The following is a 13,382-nucleotide window of genomic DNA, read 5'->3' as shown; positions in this document are numbered from 1 at the left end:
GTTATGTATCAAGAAATGCATTATAATATTGTTGTATTGAATGGTATAATTAATTCGATGGTATATAATTCCATTATATAGCATTATTTGGCATGTATGTGTTATTAGAAAAAAAAAAAATGTTACATCCTATTATCGCACTTGGCAATCGAATACTGAGGTAAATTAGTCTTTCTTATCACATGTATTATTGATTTTCAGTTAAATTTTATTTTTATATGGCATCATTTTTTGATAATAGATTTTAGCTTGAAATATGATACGTTTTAACTAACGTCAGTTATTTTTATTTTGAATTTTATGGGATGTGGTTAAATTTTAATTACACAATATATTATATTTATTTTTTTAAACATACGAATTGCATTCTATTGTTGGATTTTTCCTTCTGGTTGACGCCATCACTGCCATGTAGGTTCATCATAATATTATTTGTATGCGCATAAATCGCCCTTATTTTTTTCAAACGGCATCAATCTTCCCCTTCATCATCACGCGCACAATCCCGTTGGCCTAATTTTCAAAACAACGATAAAAAGGGTTACATGGACGTTATACACTCACTGGCCGTGACATCGAGTGAATACTTGAGTCTGGCTCGAACGCGACGGTCAGTGTTCACGGCCATAGGCCCATAAAAAATGTATATATTATATTATATTATATTATTAGGCATATAATATAAAGGATGTAATATTTTACGAATACAATATAGTATGTCACATATGAAAGAAGAATAGATACGGCTGCTTTATATTTAATTGTTTTGTTTTTAACGCTGTATATTTAATTTCAACAGAGTTGTTGGGTGAAGCGTTCATTTACCATGTAACGTCGTATACGATCTGCAGTATTTCACGTATAAGTTAGGTATACATTTACATATATGGTCGTGAATTAATGCAAAAAGTTTTATTTGATTGATAACCCCACCATCGTCAGAAACGTTTTGAAATCATATATTTCAATGTATATTATGTGAACATATCATGATATAAATTAAGCATGACTTAAAGAATAAAAATTAAAAACAGTTTTAAAGAGTGTAATCAATAATCGTTATTATAATAGACGCAGTCACGTTAGAAATATTTTATATTTTAAAATACAAAATCTTGTAGGTAAAATCTTATAAAAGCTTCAAGTTATCTTGAATGTTAGTTTTTCTTAATTTTTATATTCTATATAAAGTGATGGCATACAAAACAACAATGTAGATATTCAATAATATTTAAATATAATAATTTTATAAATGGTAACAGTAATTATAGCTTATTTTTAAACTATATATTATCGCGTTATAAACTTATAAATGCAATGGATGTTAAAAAATAATTACATATATGATAAATGTTTGCTGTTAATATTTTAATGTTGTTCTTATGACGACAATTAATACATTGTTTTAATGGTTTGTATTGTGAAAATATTAATCAGAAACCTTACACTATATGAAACAATTTCACAAGATCAATAAAACCATTTATTAGATCGCAAAGAACCATTATGTCAGATATCTGGCTTCTAACTCATGAGAGTCGAGCAATAATTTACTAAATTCGAATGCACAACAGCTTTTTTTTTTTTTGTATTTTATACGAAAGAGATGTTGTCAAATTCAATTTGTGGTGTATAAAAACGTGTATCGTACATTTTCCAAAAAATATCTGACATTTTCTCTGAAATAGTATTATAACTTGTATGATAAAAATCGAAATATAAATACAAAACAATTAACGTTACTTTAGATTTTGAAAATGGATTCATATCCCAATTAAAAAAAAAAAAAAAAAAACTATTCTGAAGTAATGTGTTAAATGTTAATAAATATATATTAATAACGTACATGGTTTGTTATTATTTTATATTATATAACCACAAAAAATTATTAAAATTATTCAAGATAAATTTTTATATTGTATGGTGTGTTAAAATCTTAAACACTTTAACTGGTTTATTATCAACACACCACCATCATTCACTAATCACCTTATGTCGTAAAATTGACCAATAAATATTTAAGCTTTAGATAAATAATATTAAACTAAAATAGACTATAATATATTTGTACAATATTTTATTATTTTTTTCATTTTTTCATTTAAAGCTTTTTTAAACCTACGATGAATAATGAATAATCATAAAATAAAATAACATAAAAATAAATCATATTAATACTTTTAAATTTCCTAAAAAACAAAAAAATATAATTAAATGTGTACGATGTTTATGATTAATTGGTACAAAAAATTAGGATAGTTTGTTTAATAGATTTAAACCGAGGACATATTAGTTAATAGTTTCTTTTTTATCTTTAAGCGTGATCACTACATTTTTTTTTCATTTTTTGTTTTATTTAAATTAACACATTTTAAAACTTTTGCTTATTGAACATAACCTATATTATAAAATAACTCGTTACATAAAAATACAAATTTTGCTGATCGAAATTAAAGATTGTTTTAAACTAGTTTTTTTGCATTTATGCCAAATAAAATATTATACTAAATCTAGTTCAATTAACTAAAATAATTATCTATATCTGCTTATTAATTTTGAAGTATGTAGTACATTTTGAAACGTAATAATATTATTTCTGTATGCCTCACTACAAATAAAATGTGTAAGTAAAGAACTACTTTGTACCTGTAAATAATTTTTAATTTGGCTTTGGATAAGATAAAAGTATTGATTTTTTTCTGTTCATTTTGAAATAAATAAATTATAAATAAAATCACAAAACTAATGAGAACCTGATGAGTTTGTGTTTGATATTTCCATGGCGAATTTTATTTTATACATGCGATACCTGATTAAATTCTCAAATGGAATATATCCTAAATAAACTTTGCACTAACCATTTAACCATTGATTATTGATTATTTTAACAGCTGTAAAACTCTTGAAATTATAAACTTTTTTGCATGTTAATAAATTTAAACTACTTTTTAAAATTGTTGTTTTGAAACATATATTTTTTTCAAAAATATTAAAATTATAACCACATCTTTTATTATTTTATAATAACAAAAAGGTGATATAATTGAAATAAAATGTCTGTTTATGAGTTCGTTTGAATAATTAAATCGATAGCGTTGTATTTAAATGTAAAAAAAAAATTAAATTATAATTATAACTATAAATGTTTCATAAATGTGAAATAATATATTTATAAAAATCTTGCATAATTTATTCATATAACTATAGTATTATATTGTGTTCTTGCATAAAAATAGTATGGTTTTATATAGTGAATAATATATTTTTTTTTGTAAATTATCTGCTATAATATATATTGTTTGTAATTTGAATACATGTAAATATTAAGGATCGCAGTGTTTTCACCGTCATTGACGGAATACATGAAATATTGTTTTCAATATGACGAAGTAGTTAGATTTATAGGACGGCGTTCTGTATAGTCATTTTTGAAGCATTCGAGTGTATTAATATAATAAATGGGAGTTTATTATATAGCCAACAACAAAAACGTTGCCAGATGTGTACAATATAGTATAATTTATATTATTATGACGCATGCAAAATTGTTGGTATTTAGATCTAACTATCGAAGATCGACGAAAGAAAGACCGAACATCGTCGGACTATGTAACACTATTTGCGATTATGAATATGGTACCTATTTATTTTATGTATGACTAATACAATACAAGTGCACGGCATGCATATAGTGAACGTTTTCGTTTCTAACCCATCTGAGCATCGAACCGTTTAACGGGTCGATCGTTTGCATCTGGATGACAATGCAAAGCATTTGTCTATACGCATTTTTGATTGCTTGCTTGGCCATAAAGGGAAAATATTAAAGATATATTTTAGCTATTATGTACAAACGTAGCATGTATACATGCAATTATATATTATGGTAATATTTTTACCTCAATGGTCATTTTCAATTTATAACTAAAAAAAAAATATACGTCAGCGATGATTCATTCAATACTGCCATTACTATGCAAAATATAATACACCATATACTTAAAAAATAGTCTCCTCAACATAATCGAAATATTCAAAGTTGATGAATTGATACGCACATCAAAATTTTCAGGTATTAATATGGACTGCGATACATAATACAAAGCGATGATAGTATTCTTCAACACTATTTCAATATACGTGTTATTTAATAAGATGCACGATATTTGCACGAATTGTAATTACAGCGGTCGATCAATCATTATGATATAATGACGGAAAATACTGATGTTTTACAAAAACTTAATTGTATTGCATTTATGTATTTTCTATAGAGCAATTGTTTTTAGGAAAAAGATAGTTGTTTATATTATTGTATTCAAGTAAACACAAAAATATTATTATTTAATTATACTATCATGTCTTCAAACATAAATTTTGTGCGTGACTTATTTTTAAATGTACTTAAGAAACATATAATATCACTGTATTCATACTATAATAAATAAGCCCAAAAATTGGGTATAACTAACGTAAAATAAAATACATCATCACTAAAACTGTATAATATGCTTAAAATATTTAATCTAGTAACCCGATGCCATGATGGCAGTTATAATTATATTGTCATATTGATATAGTTTAGAATGTATGCATAATACCGTGTTTAGGTACTTATGTCCATTTATACTGTTAATAATAATTTCCCTACAGATCATTTTTACTACCCTCCTCCTAATCACTAAGTACTGTTTTATTTCATGATAATTTAACGGCGGTGAACGGTCCGAATGAAACTAGTAATTTATTCATAACATTGTGAATTCTGTGGCTATTAGTCAAAGCAGTGCTCATTAAGTTTCACAGAGCGGACTTCTGTTGACAAAACACAAAATCGTTGAGTAACACTGGGTTTACGCCCCATGCTGAGTAATCGAATATTATTTTTATGTTCAACAGTTACAAAACACGAATAACAAATAGGTTACATATTATTATATATTTAGAATCTAGGTGTACTACTCATTTTGGTTAATATTTAAAAATAAAAATAAATGAAACATTAACATCCATCGATATGATATTCTAAAACATTATTTTACATTTTATTTATCTTTTCATAAACGATGAAATATTATTTGATGTGTGGGTATATTCTAGTATTATGAGTAGTGTCAATTAATTAATGTAAATTACCATGTACCGTTAGTGACGTGTTATATGATAGTTGGTATGATTTACAAAATTGATATTTCTCATTATTTCATTAGGTATATAATATTATTTTAACTATTTATTTTCATTAAAAGCTCATTTCAACGTATCGGGAATATATGCAATCGTTTTAGTTTATAAAATATTTCCCCATGGGAATTTTTGAATTTGAATTTTTGTTAAAAAATAATAAATATTCAAACATAATACTTGCAGTACACTTTAATCAAAACATTTTATACTCTTTGTGTACAATAATTACAATAATTACTAAAATACCTTTCACTCGACATATCGATTGGTGTTAGTTATACAGTTATGTTGACGTATTTTATTATTAAACAACAATACTTAAAATACAATAACTGCAAATAATTAAATACCTATGGTAAATATTTTGTTTTTGGTTTTTTAAAAGGTTTATTTTCTATAAACTAATAGTAATAATAAATTAGAACTACTTTTTTAACGACTAAGGATCATGCTTTTTTCTATAATTTATTTTAATAAAACATTTATATACAAAGAAACTGTAACGGTATTAAAATATTACTTAATGCATTTAAATTAACATTTATTTTTTTCAAATCACTATTGCATATTTGAGCTACGTATTTATATATTTGCATATAGGTTTAAGATTTTTAATAATATGCCCATTTGGGTAAAATGTTTGACTAAATCTATAACGTTAATTCGTTATCACATCAATACGTATTTATAAATTAGCACATCTTTTCTGCTATATAGTAGCATGTTAGACATTTCTAATGATATGACGAAGGGTAATACTAAAACAATATGTACACGGAATGATTCACCAAGCAAACTCCCCTCGATTTTCATTTAATGACGAAATTATTTAAATTCTGATTTTTGAAACATTCATCATGATTTTATTGTTTGTGAAAATTGCTTAGATATAAAAAAAAAAAATACTAAATCCAATGCTAATATGCATTTTGCATCTCAAAAAATTATTTTTAAAGACTAAAAGATATATTATCTTCAATAAAAATTGTATTCATTTTAATAACAAACAGAAGCTATAAAATCGTTAAAATTATAATTTAGATACTTGCATCAAAATGTTAAGGAAAATCATCTGTTAAATATTTTCTTGGTAAAAAGGTTTATTTCTATTTGAAAAAGATGTTATTATTACCGTATTAGATACTTACATTAAATAAGTTGAAAATATAGTTAACTATTTAAAATATATTAACAATATTTAAATATATTTAAAAAAAAAAAACTAAAAATCAGAATTAAAATTAAGCCATTGTTAGAGAAAAAATGGAGGTTAGTATGATTAGGGATAAAGTTATTTTGTATATAATATTATACACATAGATTTCTAGTTTGAAAAATCTAAGAGGATTAAACACACAATCCCTTATATTATGTACTCCACTGATTCTATATATAATATATCAGTAGATACCAGAATTATTATTATATACAATTAAATTATACGTCTGGGTAAATATAACATATAAAACTGAAGAACAACAAGAAAATCGAACATTTATCCTCCAATTTCAATTAACCAAGTAAGTATTATAAATTATTAATATACTACAGTTTTAAAAATTCAATCTCTTCTTAATCCAAACTTTTAACGCTATATAAAAAAATCGATACTGTTATTTAAATCATTTAAATTCTCTTATTGCCAATTTACATACAAATAAAAATTAAGAAAAAAATGATTCAATTATGTAGATAAATAAGTGAATAGCTATTTAGTCTAATACAACTCATATAGGTACGTAGGTCATCATCAGTCAATATTATGGAAAAATAAAATTTTAATATCTGATAATAAAATCATAAACAGTTTTAAAAATAATTTTTCAAATGATAAAAATAAACGTTATTGGAATAAAAATTGTACTGTTTAATTTAAGTTTTGAATGCAAAATGTAATAATAACTAAAGGTAAATGGCATATGTGTGTGTACACATCATTGGTCGATTCTAATATCAAACAACACCCATTATTTTAAAATATATTAATGTTTTACAAAATATTTTTTTACATAATTTCTAGTCATTATAAAATAATATTTTTTAATATTTGTATCGTTAACCTTTTTTATTTTTTTTTATTGTTATTTGGAGTATTTCTGTACAAATAACTCAATATTCAGACGTGTAGTTAATGAGTTTTAAGTATTTAAAGCTTTGGTGAACGGAGCAGTAGACCAATATATTGCGAAGTGTCTCCTTACCTCTCCACTCTGCTCAATTAAACCTTAAATATTTATAATTTAAATAATATTAGTTCTAATTTCAATGTTAGATTAGGTTAGCCAAAACGATATGTAGTGCGTGGCTGTTCCATAATACGTCGCGTATAATATCTTATAAATTACCTATTTTCAATAAGGCACTGAACACATTTAATTGTTAATACTATTCACCAATCGTTATTTTAAACATTAAAATTATTTAAAAAATAATTATACATAAATTATTAAAAAAAAAAAAAAACTGTGAACAATTTAACAAAAAAAGCGCTCTTGTCTACTTTATAAACTTTCCAGATCATGCTGATAAAAAAAAAAACAAGTTTTTTGTGTCACAAAATCGTTTCAAAATGTTAGCAACGAAGAAACAAGACCAAGTTTTCGTCCAAACTAAAGCTCACCTCGTTTTATTTTTTAAAGTGAATATTTACGTGGCGTTGAATTAATAATTAATATTTTTTAACGAGGGCGTAGATGAAAATTGGCATCAATCCATGTATTGGTTGTCGAAATAGATTATTTTGTATATACTTAAACATTAATCAAATATTACCATAAAATAAATAAAATTAAATAATTTACACTAAAATAAATGACAATGGAAATAAAGCGTAGTATTTATAAGAAAAACATCTATGTGGTTGCTATACAGTTTACGTGTTCACTAAATAGTCATATTATGTGTTACGTGACAATCAATAATTCGAAACGTATATATTTTGACAAACGTACAAACAAGTAATAATAATAAATTTAATAACAATAATAATAATAATAATAAGATCTGAGGATTGATTTTTAAAATAGAATATAATATATACATAATTTTTATTTACTTCCGAACGAACTACATTTATTGCGATTTGTGTAACGAAAAACTTAATTCAGAACTTAATTCCATCTGACTAAATATTATTTTTAAAAAATTGTAAAAGAGATCTAATGTGAAACATATCTAAAAAAAATAAACAAACTTTAAGTCATGGGAAATAAACAAAAATTAAATGTTAATTAGTGAATTAAATAAATGAAAACAATTTAATGACTTATCAATTTCGAGTTGATTTAAATTATTATTATTTTATTTTGAATAATATATTATATTACATTAATTATCATTTCTTTTAATTGATATCGAATTATTTTAAATCAGGTAAAAGGCTGTTTAGCAACACTGAAAATGAGCTAACCTGTAAAACTGTAGTAAAATTTATAGGCAATAATTTTTTGGAACAAATTTATATGTTACCTAACCTATAAATAATCAAGGAACCGATTTGGTATTGAAAAGCAACTTGTAGTTGTCCAATTATAATATGTTTATGAGATAATAACTTTGTTCGTCGACGTATTAGTATTGCTATTTAACATTCAAGAACATTAATTGGAAAACGTTTTTTAAAAAAATCATTACTTTTTATTTATAATACTGAATCTAATATAAATATTATTACCGTGCATAATAAGTAGTTTCAGTTACATAATAGTAATTATAACCGGTGTACTACCTGTTGATGAAAGTAGTGCGAAGTACTGATATTATTGTCATATTATACCGAACTATAACACTAGCAAGAACCATATGAGAAAATAAATAAAATCCGCGAAGCATTAGGCTGGATCATTGTTAACATCAGCATCTGTGATAAGACGGAACCATTGTTGCAGGTAGTAATCAGATTTTTGCACGAATATAGTGAACATAATTTAAAATGGACGAGTCAATAAGCGTAAAAAAACGTTTTCCAGTCCGTTTACTGGCGATGGCATAACAGGTCCTATGTGCGTAATAAACTATAATATTATATTAATTTTTCACTACAATACGTAATTAATATTACATCAGATTGGTCAAAGCAAACGTGTGGAGATGATTTGTGAATTTTTTCATGTTAAAATAATCATTAAAATTATTTCTACGCACGTGCGTCTCCGTCGCGCATGCACCAGAGACATTTTGGTCTGCGCGTCCTGGGACGTCATCGGTGTTATCGATGAGTCTTTCGAATGACGGTTATAGTCAGTCTAAGATTTTGGCGTCATAAGAAACTATTCACAGATTTAATGGTTTTTACAACCACGTTACTATATATTAATTATATACAAATAAATAGATTTCTCGAATTGTTGGTGAAGAGAAGATGGACAGAGTATTTTTTTCAGAGTTCTTCTATTTTTTTATTTTTATCGAAACAGCTGTACAATGTGTCAAAATATTTGCCAAAGTGTGTTCTTATAAATATGTATAATTTTCGTTTTTTATTGTAGCGTTTAATTGAAAAGGTTACTTAAATAATACTTATTATCGATCACGAATTGTACGACTGTCTATGATTATAATAAATTCGCCAAGGTTATTTTTCACTTATTAATTCCCAAATGGATTTATTGTTATCGTCACCTATATTTTTGTTTTTATATTATTTTACTATTTTAGTTTTGTACAATTGAAAATTATATACATTTAATTAAATTATTGTATTTTTCATCGCGTAACTAGGTCAAAGTTAACTGTAATACATTTTCAGAATATAGTATGTATTTTAATTTATCGTTATTGACTATTAGAATTATTAATTTTTTGTGTAGGGATTGTAAACGGTGAAACCACCCACAAGGCTAAGACCTATAATTTTTACGTTTGGAACTCAGTTTTTAACAATTGTTAGTTGAGTTGATTTCAATTTATTCATTTTTTTAATTTTAGCATTGAATAATATCAATATGCATATTATTTATCACGTCATATCACACTTTAAATCGTTATTCGTATATGAGCTGTGAGTACGTCATATCGTGCGAGTCCCATTTTCAAGTTACACGAAACTCGGTAACATGATATCATGTTATCTGAAAAATTCTGGTTAAACTTACTACGGAAGTATATGTTTGAACGTCCGTCTCCAGTACCGGTGATCTACACGATTCGTTGACAACAACTTATTTGCACGCGCGCACACGACACTACACGTGACGGACGAGGACGACAGATTGTAAAATTTTTTTCGCCCTCAAATTTTCCCGGCTTGCAATAACTATTATTTTACCACCGACACAGCGGTGACGGTGTAGTTGTTTAACACGTACGCATAAAATATCGTATTATCGTTTTTTATCGTTTTCGTTTTCCCGACACTTTATATATATAAATATATTTTATTTTTTTTATGTTATGATGCGAGCCACTAAAAACCCTGTTCAGTTCACAACATCACAATGGACAAGATCTGGGAACACTACGGCGGCGCCGGTGGTCCGGAGCGGTGGCGGCGTCATAGTCGGCGGCGGCAGTGGTTATTTGGTAGTCCCTTTACTCCGAAGGGAGGATAACGTGGTGCGCGCGCAACGCGATTCACCACCACTCCACCGTCTCCGTCACCAACGCCTACACTATTCTCTATAGTATAACTACGCTTAAGTTCTCGTCCCGGAATCCAACCCGCTGATTCGTTTCTTTTTACCAGTTTATTTTTCTTACCATTTTTTATTAATTTTTTTTTATTTTTCTCATCAATCCCTTTCACCCAATTTTATTTTTTGTCTTTTTTTCAGCCTTTCAGTCATCATAACAACTCTACACGCACTTTAATATTATATAACTCACATATTACATTTAATATACCTAATCGTCTTACTACACAGTTGCGTATTTCGTATCTTTGGCAGGGATTCATATTATTTTTCATACGGACTGACTATACTATTAATGTGTAGGTACAATGCGGCGCGTATTGCGGAGATGGTTTTTGATGTGATGAACGCGTATCGCCAGATACACTGGCGCCGGTCGAAAAAATTTACGACGATCGCAGTGATAATGTGTATTATATGAAGATGTTGTGTGGGGCATAGGTATTAAATTCGTAATGGCTATCATATTTATTTATCATAAGACCATTTCAAAATGATCACTTTTGTGATAAATATTACAAAATTCTTATGGTTAGTCCAAGTTTATATGTATATATATATACATATACATTTAAACAGCCAGAGATTATTTCTTGCGGGGGGCATCGTAAAGCAAAAATTAATATTTAAATAAAATATCGTACTCTTAACTGTTAAGAACCTCTCCGCAAATGGTTAAGATCGAACTAGAAGCTATTCTAACTGAAATAATAGAAAGGTATATAAACAAATTATAATTCGTTTACAAGACTGCTAGCAAAAAAATGAACATTCAATAAATTCAAAATGTTTATGTAATTAGAATTTTTTGATACAAATAATTATTGGAAAAAAAATATTTAAATTTCACTTTAAAAAAAGTAGTTTATTTATTTTTGAAAATCAATATAACTGGTTCTGTACTATGTAATATAAACATATTTGTAGCTTAAAATTTACGTATTATTGAGTACTTACATATGTCTTTCAAAATACCTATCAATTTACTGTCATGTGTAGGTATTATATTGTCTAAAGAGTTTTCAAAAAGCTTATTTTCGCTAAAAGCCCTTTGGAGTTACATCATTCACATATAATAACATAAAACTGTATACAAAATATCCACAGGGGGTTATGTATGCAGCTATTGCATGCAGATTTAAAACTAAAAATACTTCAGAATAAGTAAATAACTTTTTTTATACTATACTTAGATATTTTTTAATTTACACATAATTGTTTTTTTCTTATCATGCAGTTTTTGAATTTAACTTACTCTTGTTTTCACATCACCAAAATAACCTATATTTTAAAATATATATACACTAATCGTTAATAAATTATGTACCTAATGTTATTAAGTTATTATAGTGAAAAATATGTGCATTGCATAAACAAATCTTAATTTATTCCATGTAAAATAATAATAACGTAGCTAGTTTTAATTATTATACGTATTGTTATAGAAAAACCTCTCCACACAATTAATTAACTAATGATTAATAGCAATATGTATTTTTAATTTTTGATGTATACAGTATATACTATACATATGATCACTTTATATCTAATCTACCATAAAATTCGATGATTTATTGAATATTGGATTTCAACACTATAGGAAAAAAACGCTTTTAGGCTAAAAACAAACGTTTGAAAATACTATAGTCTGCACAAGACTTTTGGTCTGTTATGGTCATTACTCATTTTTATGATTTATGTAAGAGAGGCAAAAGTTGGTAGTGAGTCTGGGTCGCATTAAAATTATAGTATTGTTCAAAGAGCATTTGACATTCTTTCAAAGATTAAAAAAAATTAGGTTTTGAGCGTGTATTCCATCACTGAGTAGGTCATTAAAATGAATATTTTAAAATTGGATAAAATAATACAATGTTTACTCGTACATAACATAAATAAATTTTACTACAAAATTTTGATATTTATATTAATAATAATACAAGTATATAATATAATAAAAGTATATTTAATAACTTTACAGAAAAAAAAAAATAAATACAAATTACAATAGAATATTTAAGTTTTATTTTAATTCATGTTCGTGATATCAACTATAATTCACATAAATAAATGTATATAAATGATATAATACATAGTAATATATATATATATATATTTTTTTTTTTTAATAAACGAGAACCACAGAAAAGTTCAGATTAAGCGTATCATGACAAACGTCTAATAAATTTCTCCGTTCGGAACCATAATGATTGACTTTAACAACTAGGTAGCGGGTTTCTAAGACTGATTTTCTGATCCAAATAATCCACCGCCACGTCAATTTTGATTGAGATTTTTGAGGATAATGGATCCATGATCATGGTTCCAGTTGTCATAATTTCAATATTTGGTATCGAAGTGAAAAGTTTCGTTATTGGACCTTCGTATGACATGATTAATTAATTATAAGTCAATATTTTATAATATACGTTTGCACAAAGTGCGTTATAAGTTATAACTTTTAGAACATAATAAATTGTTCGTAGAAACGATATAGAAATAATTATGAGGCAAAAACAAATGTTATATTTTAAAGTATGAAATTAAGTTAACAATTTTCAAAACTTT

At 26.0% G+C, this 13,382-nt stretch overlaps 1 protein-coding gene across 2 annotated transcripts in view; it reads right to left on the bottom strand.

Moving 5' to 3' along the window:
• The window catches only part of LOC112594573 (cyclic nucleotide-gated cation channel alpha-3), a 104,244-nt gene extending 93,589 nt beyond the window's left edge, over positions 1-10,655 (bottom strand). For both annotated transcript variants that reach the window (XM_025339419.1, XM_025339420.1), the window contains exon 1: positions 10,281-10,655. The gene's annotated coding sequence lies outside the window, so the exon portion shown is untranslated. The remainder of the gene's footprint in view (positions 1-10,280) is intronic.
• Positions 10,656-13,382: the final 2,727 nt, after the last annotated feature.

This window comes from Melanaphis sacchari, unplaced genomic scaffold (assembly GCF_002803265.2).
Source record: "Melanaphis sacchari strain LSU unplaced genomic scaffold, SCAv2.0 Contig23_pilon_pilon, whole genome shotgun sequence".
NCBI lineage: Eukaryota > Metazoa > Arthropoda > Insecta > Hemiptera > Aphididae > Melanaphis > Melanaphis sacchari.
The sequence above is the reverse complement of the archived record's forward strand: the minus strand, read 5'-3'. Positions and strand labels throughout refer to the sequence as shown.